The sequence below is a fragment of the Hirundo rustica genome, chromosome 16 (assembly GCF_015227805.2).
Source record: "Hirundo rustica isolate bHirRus1 chromosome 16, bHirRus1.pri.v3, whole genome shotgun sequence".
Taxonomy (NCBI): Eukaryota; Metazoa; Chordata; class Aves; order Passeriformes; family Hirundinidae; genus Hirundo; species Hirundo rustica.
The window spans coordinates 12679516-12688663 of record NC_053465.1 but is presented as its reverse complement, the minus strand read 5'-3'; the positions used below and the strand labels follow the sequence as shown (position 1 = coordinate 12688663).

Genomic DNA, 9148 nt, shown 5'->3' with positions numbered 1-9148 from the left:
CCCCAGTGGAGCAGATTGACCAGATATGGAGCAGGGGGCAGAGCCTCTCTGGAAATTTTGGTCAGGAGTCAGGTCTGCTCCTTCACTCCAGGTTTTCCAGGGACTGGTCCGACCTGGTGGTCAGGCAGCGATTCGGGAGGGCTCAGGAGCTGTCCTGGGCCGGGCAGTGCCTTCCCCAAGGGTCACTCTTTGATCAGGAGTTTCACGCTCCTGCACAGCCCCTGGCAGCGTGCAGAACTGCTCAGGAAAGCAAACGGCAGCCGAGGAGGTGCCTGTGATTAAAGCCAGAGCTTTGAGCGTCTCCATGCAAATGAGCACCCATTAGTCACCTCCATCCTGCTGGGCCTGGAACAGCAAACTCAACAACTTCCATTTGCCCTATTTTTGGAAGCACCGTGATTTTCCAACCACTCTGCTTGTGCTTTTTAGACCTGAACCCTGATTTTCAAGTGGCTGGAGTTGTCAGCGCTGCTCTCAGCCAGGCAACAGGGGAGAAGAGAAAGGAGTAAAATTCACCACGGACGTTTCAGATGCAAATGACCACCTGCAAACAGATCAAAGTTGCAGCGTGTCTCATGAAGCTGGAGTGTGTTTTATAACGTGTCATGAACGTTTCAGACAGTTTTTTTGCCAATGGGAGATCTTATAATTAAGGGTTAGCAAGAGTCTCTGCTCAGTGCTCCACTTAGGCTGGCATCGCCCACGGGGCAGCTCCAGCTACGCTTGGCTTCAAAGGGATGAGACTCACCTGGTGTTTCAATATCAGCGAGACATTAACTGATGTCAGCAAAAGGTCAGCCCCAGCCTATGAGCAAAAACCTGTTATTAACATTTTATTAGTTTTAGTTGTCTTAATTTTTTTTACTATAATTGTTCAGGAGATAATTAAGTCTCATCAGTGCCTGGAGTGCGTAGAAACAGGAGAGAATTCAAATGATACCAAACCCATCTTCCTCCCTGCCTTAAACTCAGGGCAAGGATTATAATGAAAATGCATCAACCTGTGTGCTCCAGTACCGTGCAGTAAAATTTTTTGCTTTTTTGCCCTCCTCGAGGTGAAAACCCAAATACGTTTGCAGAAATCCTCACAGGTGTTTCACATCTGGGGGCTGAGCTCTCTGATTCTGGCCCCAGGTGGCAGGAGGGATGTGTAGGTGCTGTGCTCCAGATGATTATTCCTCAAAATTCAGTAAGGTCTCCCAAAACCCATCTTCTGCTTTGGGCTGTGACTCCAGGAGGTGTGAGCTTCACCTTTAGGGGAGAGAGGCAATGTCCTGCACAAGCCAAGGAACAGAGCAGTTCTGGTAGCTGCAGAGACAAGACAAAAGTACCACTGACTCCTAATATTTAAATTCCATGAGGCATTTTCCCATGTTTTCCAGTACAGCTCATTATACCATTAAAAAATGAATGCACTGCATATAAGATTTTATACTCTCAAATAACTCATCCCAGCAGTGTGATGGCCATTACCCACATTCTGCTGCTTCTCTTATTAACTTGTTACCCTGTATCTGTAATAAAGGGAAAATTGGTTCAATATTTGCCTTGCCCAATATCACTCACTGACTAATCTGTTATTTTTTCACTCCCTCTTTGCTCCCAGATTGCTGGATCTGATAATTCATCCATAAAATGCTGTCCATTTCATTAATCCAACAGACAGAGGGAAGTGGAGTGGGGAATTCACAAGGAGACCAGAGGTCTCCCTAATCCTGCAGGTGTGTGATAACAAATTCATGAAGCTGATCCCAAATTCAGGTGAGAAGAATATCAATGATGGCAGAGCAAACTGATGGCTTGAGCGTGTGGAACCTGAACTGCCCAAGGGTACCTTGGCAACTTCTTTATAGGCTGTAAAAGGCTTGGGAGTGCAAAACTGGCAGTGGGTGAAAGAGTGGAATATGAGCAATGATTTGCTTTCAAAAGCCACCAAACGCCCTCCAGTCTTGAAATCAACATGCAGGGGCTCACTGCCAACCTGTGGAACACCCGTGATGCTTATAAAAAACTCAAAGGCACTTTACTTCATAAAAATACAACTTTATTCCCAGTTGTGTGTGCTGTCAGTGCTTCTCCTCCCAGACGGGAGAAGAACAAGAGAAGGATCCCAAAAAACCCTGCTTTTTTTGGTGGTAGGTTGTCATGCCAGTATTTTTTTGTTGTTTGTTTGGACATGGTTATGAAATGTTTTTTGGCAGATAATGTGGTGATCCCAGCAGGAGCAGGGTGGATATTAGGGAGCGCAGGAGCTTCTTGGACATGTAAACCAGGTGATTTAACTCCATGGAGCTGCAGGCTCTCTGGGCCATGGATAATCAGGTGTCTGTGGTGGCTGTCAGGTGAGGAGGACTGTTGCAGTGAGGGTGGCTCCAATGAATCTTCAAGTTCCCCCACCTCAAGGTGAATGCGGCGCAGAGTAAGAAAAAAGGAGCGGGAACGATGGAGTGCCCTGAAAAGATAATTTACTTTAATGAGAAATAAAATAGGGATGATGCCCAAAAGCCGAACACAGCATAGGGACAAAGTCCAAAGATCAGAAACAAGGGAAAAGTAACAATATATGGTCCGGTGGTGGTGAAACATTCTAGAAACAATACCATACATGGAACACAAGTAACCAATAGAGGAGAAGAACTTAGACTAGTTTACATAATAACTCCAAAGGCTTTTGGGAGGAGACCACAGGCTCACCCTGAGTTAGATAAAGGTTTCTCAGGGCTTGAAGCCAAGGCCTGGCCTGTCAGGGATGAAGTTCTGCTGATCCTGCCCCTCAGTCAGGCCGACTCCCACACCTCCTGGCAGGCCCCTGGGCTTTCACAGAGGAGGAGGAAAGATCTTCTCTAACAAGTCATGTTTCTTCTTCCAACAGATCAAACCAGCAGGAGCCCCTGGGGAAGCTGCTGGGGCTGGGGGAGCTTCCACCCGGAGCCCAGCCCTGGAAAAGGAGAAGTTTTCCTAAGGATCAGTGCAGCCTCCTCCCACTCCACACTTATCCTCCTCCAATTTCCCTACAAAGAGCCACCGAGCTCCAAAGCCACTGGGAGGGGCAGGAATAGAGAGATGGAGACCTGGCAGTGCTGCGTTAATGACTGGACTCCACGGTTTTGGAGGCCTTTTCCAACCTTAATGATTCTCTGACCCTCTGTAGCACAGTCCCACACAGCACCTTCTCTTTTTCCCTTTCAGAATACTGGATAATCCTGGGGCAAATATGGTCTGCTTAATAACACACTAATAACCTGGCCACCAGCACAGGGAAACTGGAACATGTTCCAATGGTGGAATGGTGTCTTAGTTTGCAATGAGAGGTGTCTGCTAAGGAAGGCAGGAACTTCCCTTGGAATGGAGAATGTGAACCCCCTCCTGCTGAATTATTATCATTTTGAAATTAAGGGGATCTCAGGCAAAGATATGGAACAGGAATAACAGTTCTTTACTAGGAAAATGAAAATAAAAATGTAATAGTACAAAAAACCAAAGAAAACACTACAGAGCCAGAACACAACCTGACACGCTGCTGCTCAGAATGTTGGGAGCAGCCCAGTCCAGTCCTCCTGCAGTGACAGATGTGGCTCTGTTGCAGCAATGATCCTGCAGCAGGGTGCAGTTTTCCTCTGAAGCTCCAGTGGTGCTGAGATGGCTCCGGTGTTCCTCTGGCAATCCAGGGCACACAGGCTGTGCTGCTGTTCTGAATGCCAGGTTTGATCCAGGTGGGAATGCTGGGCTCCTCCCCTGGGTGGAGCATCTCCCAGTGGATGATGGAATTGTCTCAGCCCTGCAGTGAGCCTGGATGGCCCATGAACAGCAGAGATCCCTGCAGGGAGGATGGGTCCTGGAAGGGATAAAGAACCCTGCCACAGCTGGTTTAACAGCTGGTGATAGAATACAAACTGCTGGTTACATCTTGCATTGGAACCCAAGACAAATGGACAGGGAAAAAATAGGGAATTTTTCCTTATTCTGATGGGGAGTGGGGAGTACAGCCCACTGTGCTGTTTAACAGGGGGTTAAGTGTTTAACAGGGCTCAGTGTTTGCATGGAATCTGAATATGCTGCAGAACAACCAATGCCTGAGTGGTTGCAGAGATTTTGATTAGCCCACAGAATGAAAAAGAAAAGAAAAAAATAAATTAAAAAAAAAAAAAAAAGGAAAAATAGGGAAAGGAAAAAAGGAGAAAAAGGAAAAACCTTTCCCTACACGTGGCTGAATTATTGGAGCATCACCAGCTCAAAGAGAAATTGGAGGCAGGAGGGGGTGGCAGTCTGTGGATTTGTACCCTGTAGAATGCAGTCCCTAAAACCTGCACTAGAAATTGCCACACCACTGAATATTCCCTCTAAACATCCCATGATGGTGCAGCATTGTGAGATCTGAGCAGCAAATATGCCGAGGGTCAGTCCTAAACACAGCTCAGGCAGCACCCACTGTGAGCTTTGCTGTGAGAAAGAGTTTCTCAATGCAAATGTTCATCGATTTCCTGACAAACTTGGAGAAACTGCCAAGAATTAGGGCACATGCAGTAAATGAGGAGGTCAGTGCATAATCATGGGTTTCAAAAGAGGCTTCCCAAGGATTTCAGAGCCCTTGTTTGCTGCTGACAGGCTAAAGATCACTGATTATGCTGTGCAGTTCCCAGCTCTCCAGTTAAAGGAACAGAAGTGAGAAGTGGCTGACAAATGGGAAGAATAAAGCTGGAGTGAATCCTGTGAAGGAGCTGCTCTGGGTGACATCTCTACAGGCAATTCAGCCACCTCAGCAGAGAGAGAGCCCTTCTGCACTTCTGAAAGCACACAAAAGAAAATGTTTCAGCCACATTTTAAGCATGACCTCCTGTGACGTCTCCTGACCTGACCAACGTTAGATCGGTTCTGATTTTATTTAGCTAAACCTTGCAGCCCTCCAAGGATAGGTATTTCTTCTGTCCTCACCTCTTCTGAAACCACACCACCCTCCTGGTGAAAACTGAGTCGCACAATTCATTAAGCTTGGAAAAGACCTCCAAGAACACAAAGTCCAAACTTCTACAAATGCTTTCCCTATTGTCAGTTCTGCACCTCCCAAACTGAAAGTCACTGTATCATGGAATCACAGGATGGTTTGGGTTGGTGGAACCTTAAAGATCACCTCATTCCAACCCCTGCCATGGGCAGAGACACTTTCCCACTAGCCCAGGCTGCTCCAAGCCCTGTCCAACCTGGCCTTGGACACTTCCAGGGATCCAGGGGCAGCCACAGCTTCTCTGAGCACCCTGTGCCAGGGCTTTATATGCCATAAAATGCTTTAATTATAGTAGCACTCCTTGCTCCCTAATAAATCCCTTCATTTTATTTTTTATAACCTATTTAGGCTCTGTTTTCTTTCAGTGTCAGAGGCCATGGTGGATGCACAGCAAAGTTTTCAAGAACTGAGCTCTGCTGATAACGCCTGAGAACTGATAACTTTGAAAGGCTTGCAAAACGTCCCCACTATGTTTCTTTTACACTGCCCTTGTTTTGTTGAAATTGCTCTGAAAACCATCCCTCTTGCACTGGCTGCCTGCACTCAGACACTTCAGCTTTTTGATATGATAAGCAGTTTACTCAGATTGTGGCATTTTGGGAAATCCAGATTGCTTTTCACGCCTGGCCCTCCTCGTGTGGTGCTGAGCACCTGGTTCAAAGGCAGAGCAGCCAGGGGCATGAAAGAAATACCTGGGAAGGCAGAAAGCTGCTGTTCAAAGGGGGAGAGGAGTTTGTTCTGGGGGAGGTACAGAAGTGCTGGTTTCCTCTGAAGAGAGGAAATGTCCCAGGGGGGAGGTGGGTGCAGCCATCAGGTCCCACCAGTGTGTGTCACCTGGCTGATGTCACCTGGCTGATGTCACCTGGCTGATGTCACCTGCCAGCACCTGGGAAGGTGAAGCATTATCCAAGGCTCCAGAAGGAAAGGAGGCTGATGCAAAAATAAATGGCCAAACCTTCTGTTTAGAGACTCGGTCAGGTAAACAAGGGCAGAATTCCCTGAAATTTGGTAGTTCCATGATCTGATGGCAGAGACTCAGGAGTGCTCCTGGAGCTGTTCCCTGAAAATCTGAGCTGTGGCTACTGAAAATCAGCTGTTCCCTGAAAATCTGGGCTGATCTGTTGTGTGTGAGCAAGAGGGGATTGTACAAACCAGAGCTGAGCTGGGCTGTCGGGGGCCTCCTAAGATTGGAAATCCTGATGCACTGTCACAGCCTGCTCTGCACTTTGGGAAGGAGGGGAGACAAAAGGCTTTTGGTATTTTTTAAAATTATTTTTTAAAGATCCCTTAATAAAATCTATGTGGAAACCCCCTAAACTTGAGGTTCCCTAAAAGCTTCTTTTTGACTTATTTTCTGCTTTCACCTCTTTGAGTCATATCCACACTAACTGGTCTCCATTCTCCATCAGGAGGAGAATACTGAGACACCAGTTCTTCCCACGACACTTGGATGCCAGGAAGGGGGTGATATCCCGGGATGGGATATGTGCAAAGACCCCCTGTGTTTGCAGAGGTTTCAGTCATGCCCCTCTGCCCTGCCCAGCTCCCCCAGCAGCTGGAATTGCCTGGTCTCTCCCAGCTCTCTGCTTCCAGCCGGCGTTTCTCCCTCACACAACCACTCCCCACACAACCTGCTCGTTTGAGGGCACATAAAAACCAGCTGACACCCAGCAGTTGTGGTGTTTGCTTTGCACCGATTAAAAACCACTTTATTAGGCTGTTAACCCCCAGGCCCTGGAGCTGCCTGGCCCCAGCTGCCTCGGGAAGCAAAGATCCCATGGAAACAGAAATCCCTCCCCAGAGCCAGAGCAAGGCTGCACTTCATTAGCAAAACCTGGGAGCTCTGTGTCATTCTCCCACCCACCCTGGCAGGGATTTATCACCACAAGCCTTCAGTCGGGACGAAGGACAGACCTGATATTTTCTAATTGATAGGGTATCTATCCAAAACCCATTCCCTCACTTAAATGGGATCCCGGGAACACTGCGCCAGCCTGTGGAGGTGGGGAGCTCATCAGGAGCTTTAATGCTTTCAGTATGCAGCAGAAAATGCCATTTGCAGAGCTTTCTCTCCAGTTCCATCCATCTGCCTCTCCCAGCTATTCCTTTTGTCTCTTATTTATGGCTGTAATTTTGATGCCACAGTTACTGTACACGAGCTGCTGTATATTTCTCTTATTTGTTTGAAATTGCTCTTTCCTGCTCATCCTGACAATCATTTATTTGCCCACAAAATAACCAGGCCCTGAACTATTTCCTGGCACCAGTTTTGCAGAGCCCAATCACTTTTTTTTTTTTCCCTTCTGTAATGGTGCAGATCCATCCTTTATTATTGCACTTAAATGCTCATTAACAATCCATGGAATCTTAGGTGGCTGAAAAAACAGGTTCTGGAGCTAAATATTTCTAAGGTGTCTTAGCCCAGAGTCCTTCCCTGCAAGTGCAGGATTCCAGGTGGAGGAGAGCATGGCTCCAAGTTGGTATTTTCAGGGTAATTGCATTTTTTAATTAACAATACATTTAATCCATGCCCAAAAACAAGTGACACAGTTGCTCAGGGCCTGCTGTGATGGGCTAACAATCATTTTGCACAGTTTCTCCTTTCTTTTAGCAGTATTTACATCACGGCCACTGGAGACTTTGATGATGAACACCCTGGCCCTAAAGCAGGGGGTTTCTGTGGTTAAGGCCTTCACCACGAGCATGGGACCTTCTGAGTCCTCACCCAGCAAATTGTGGTCACACTGAGGTTGTGTTTAGGTTTAGTGACACATGAACACCCCCAGGACAGGATTTTTCCCTCGCAGAGCACGGACAAGGAGGAGGCAGGGAAAGGCTGTGATAAGCTCTGCACCCACTGCTCAGGGCACTGCCCCCAGGGCTCCCTGTGGCAAAGGGGGTCCAGAGAGGAGGGTTTGGGATGATATTCCCCTTTTGGGGCACTGAGGGATGTTCCTCTTCTGCTCCATTTCACAGGGTTCTGGTGTCTGGGTAAACAGCAGAAAGACAACAGTTAACAGGTTGAAATTTTGCTCTTCTGCAGAGGGCTCCCAAAGTCCCCAGCGCCTGTTTGTGCACCAGTGAGTGAGAAAATCACAGAATTAAAGAATTTCCTGAGCTGGAAGGATGCACAGGATCACCCAGTCCAGCCCCAGGCCCTGTTGGCCCATTATGTTATTGTTAGCCCATCACAGCAGCCCCTGAGCAGCTGTGTCACTTGCTTTTGTGCATGGATTAAACATACTGTTAATTAAAAAAGGCAATTACTCTGAAAATACCAACTCCAGACACCCCAACAGCCCCACCCTGGGCATCCCTGGCAGCGCTGTCCAAAGGCTCCTGGAGCTCTGGCAGCCTCGGGGCTGTGCCCATTCCCTGGGGAGCCTGGGCAGTGCCAGCACCCTCTGGGGAAGAACCTTTCCCTGATATCCAACCTAAACCCCTCTGACACAGCTCCAGCCATTCCCTGGTCCTGTCCCTTCCACAGAGTTCGGAGCTGTCCCCTCAGGAGGAAGCTGCAGACCATGGTGAGACCTCCCCTCACCATCATCATCATCATCATCATCATCACGGCCTTTATGTGAGCAGCCCTCACATTTTAAGCACTTCTCAAGCAACAGCCGAGCCTTTGAAAGAAGCAGCTGCTGCTCCCTGAGCTGGTTTCTGCCACAAGCAGCAGGAGTGAGATGATGTGATACAGAGGCCTCTGGGGCCCTGACACTTAATTGTCCTCTGTTGAAAAGCCGATCAATTTGGAGACTCTCCCCGGGCATCCAGCCTTTATCTTGATCTTTTCTTGCTTTCCTTGTAGCACAGGGGTTCACACACATCCCTCCCAGCACAGGGAGCTCAGGAAGCACATTTTCCCCTGGCTCCATCAGAACATCTTTTAGTGTTGACCGTGAGCAGTGACACCAGGGGTTCAGCATCGCAGGGGGAGCCAGGGAAATCCACGTGAGCAGGGGAAATCCATGTCTGCTTCCCATGGCTGTCGTGCAGTGCAAACCCCATAATATCCCCTGCAGGGTATGTTCTACAGTGACAGGGTCAAAGGAAATAAAGAAATTTCTGGTGCTTTTCTCCCAGGGTGGAGGGTTGGTCCTCACCAGACTCCTGTCCTGGGAGGCCAGAAGGGATGGTTTGACC

The 9148-nt window shown here is 48.1% G+C and overlaps 1 long non-coding RNA gene across 1 annotated transcript; it reads right to left on the bottom strand.

The window, feature by feature from the left end:
- Positions 1 to 339: 339 nt before the first annotated feature.
- On the bottom strand, positions 340 to 1693 carry LOC120760306 (uncharacterized). The gene is made up of 4 exons (XR_005703349.1): positions 1567 to 1693; positions 1090 to 1308; positions 749 to 805; positions 340 to 544 (listed from the first exon to the last, which is right to left on the bottom strand). It is a non-coding gene; the product is annotated as an uncharacterized LOC120760306 (long non-coding RNA).
- Between the last annotated feature and the right edge of the window lie 7455 nt (positions 1694 to 9148).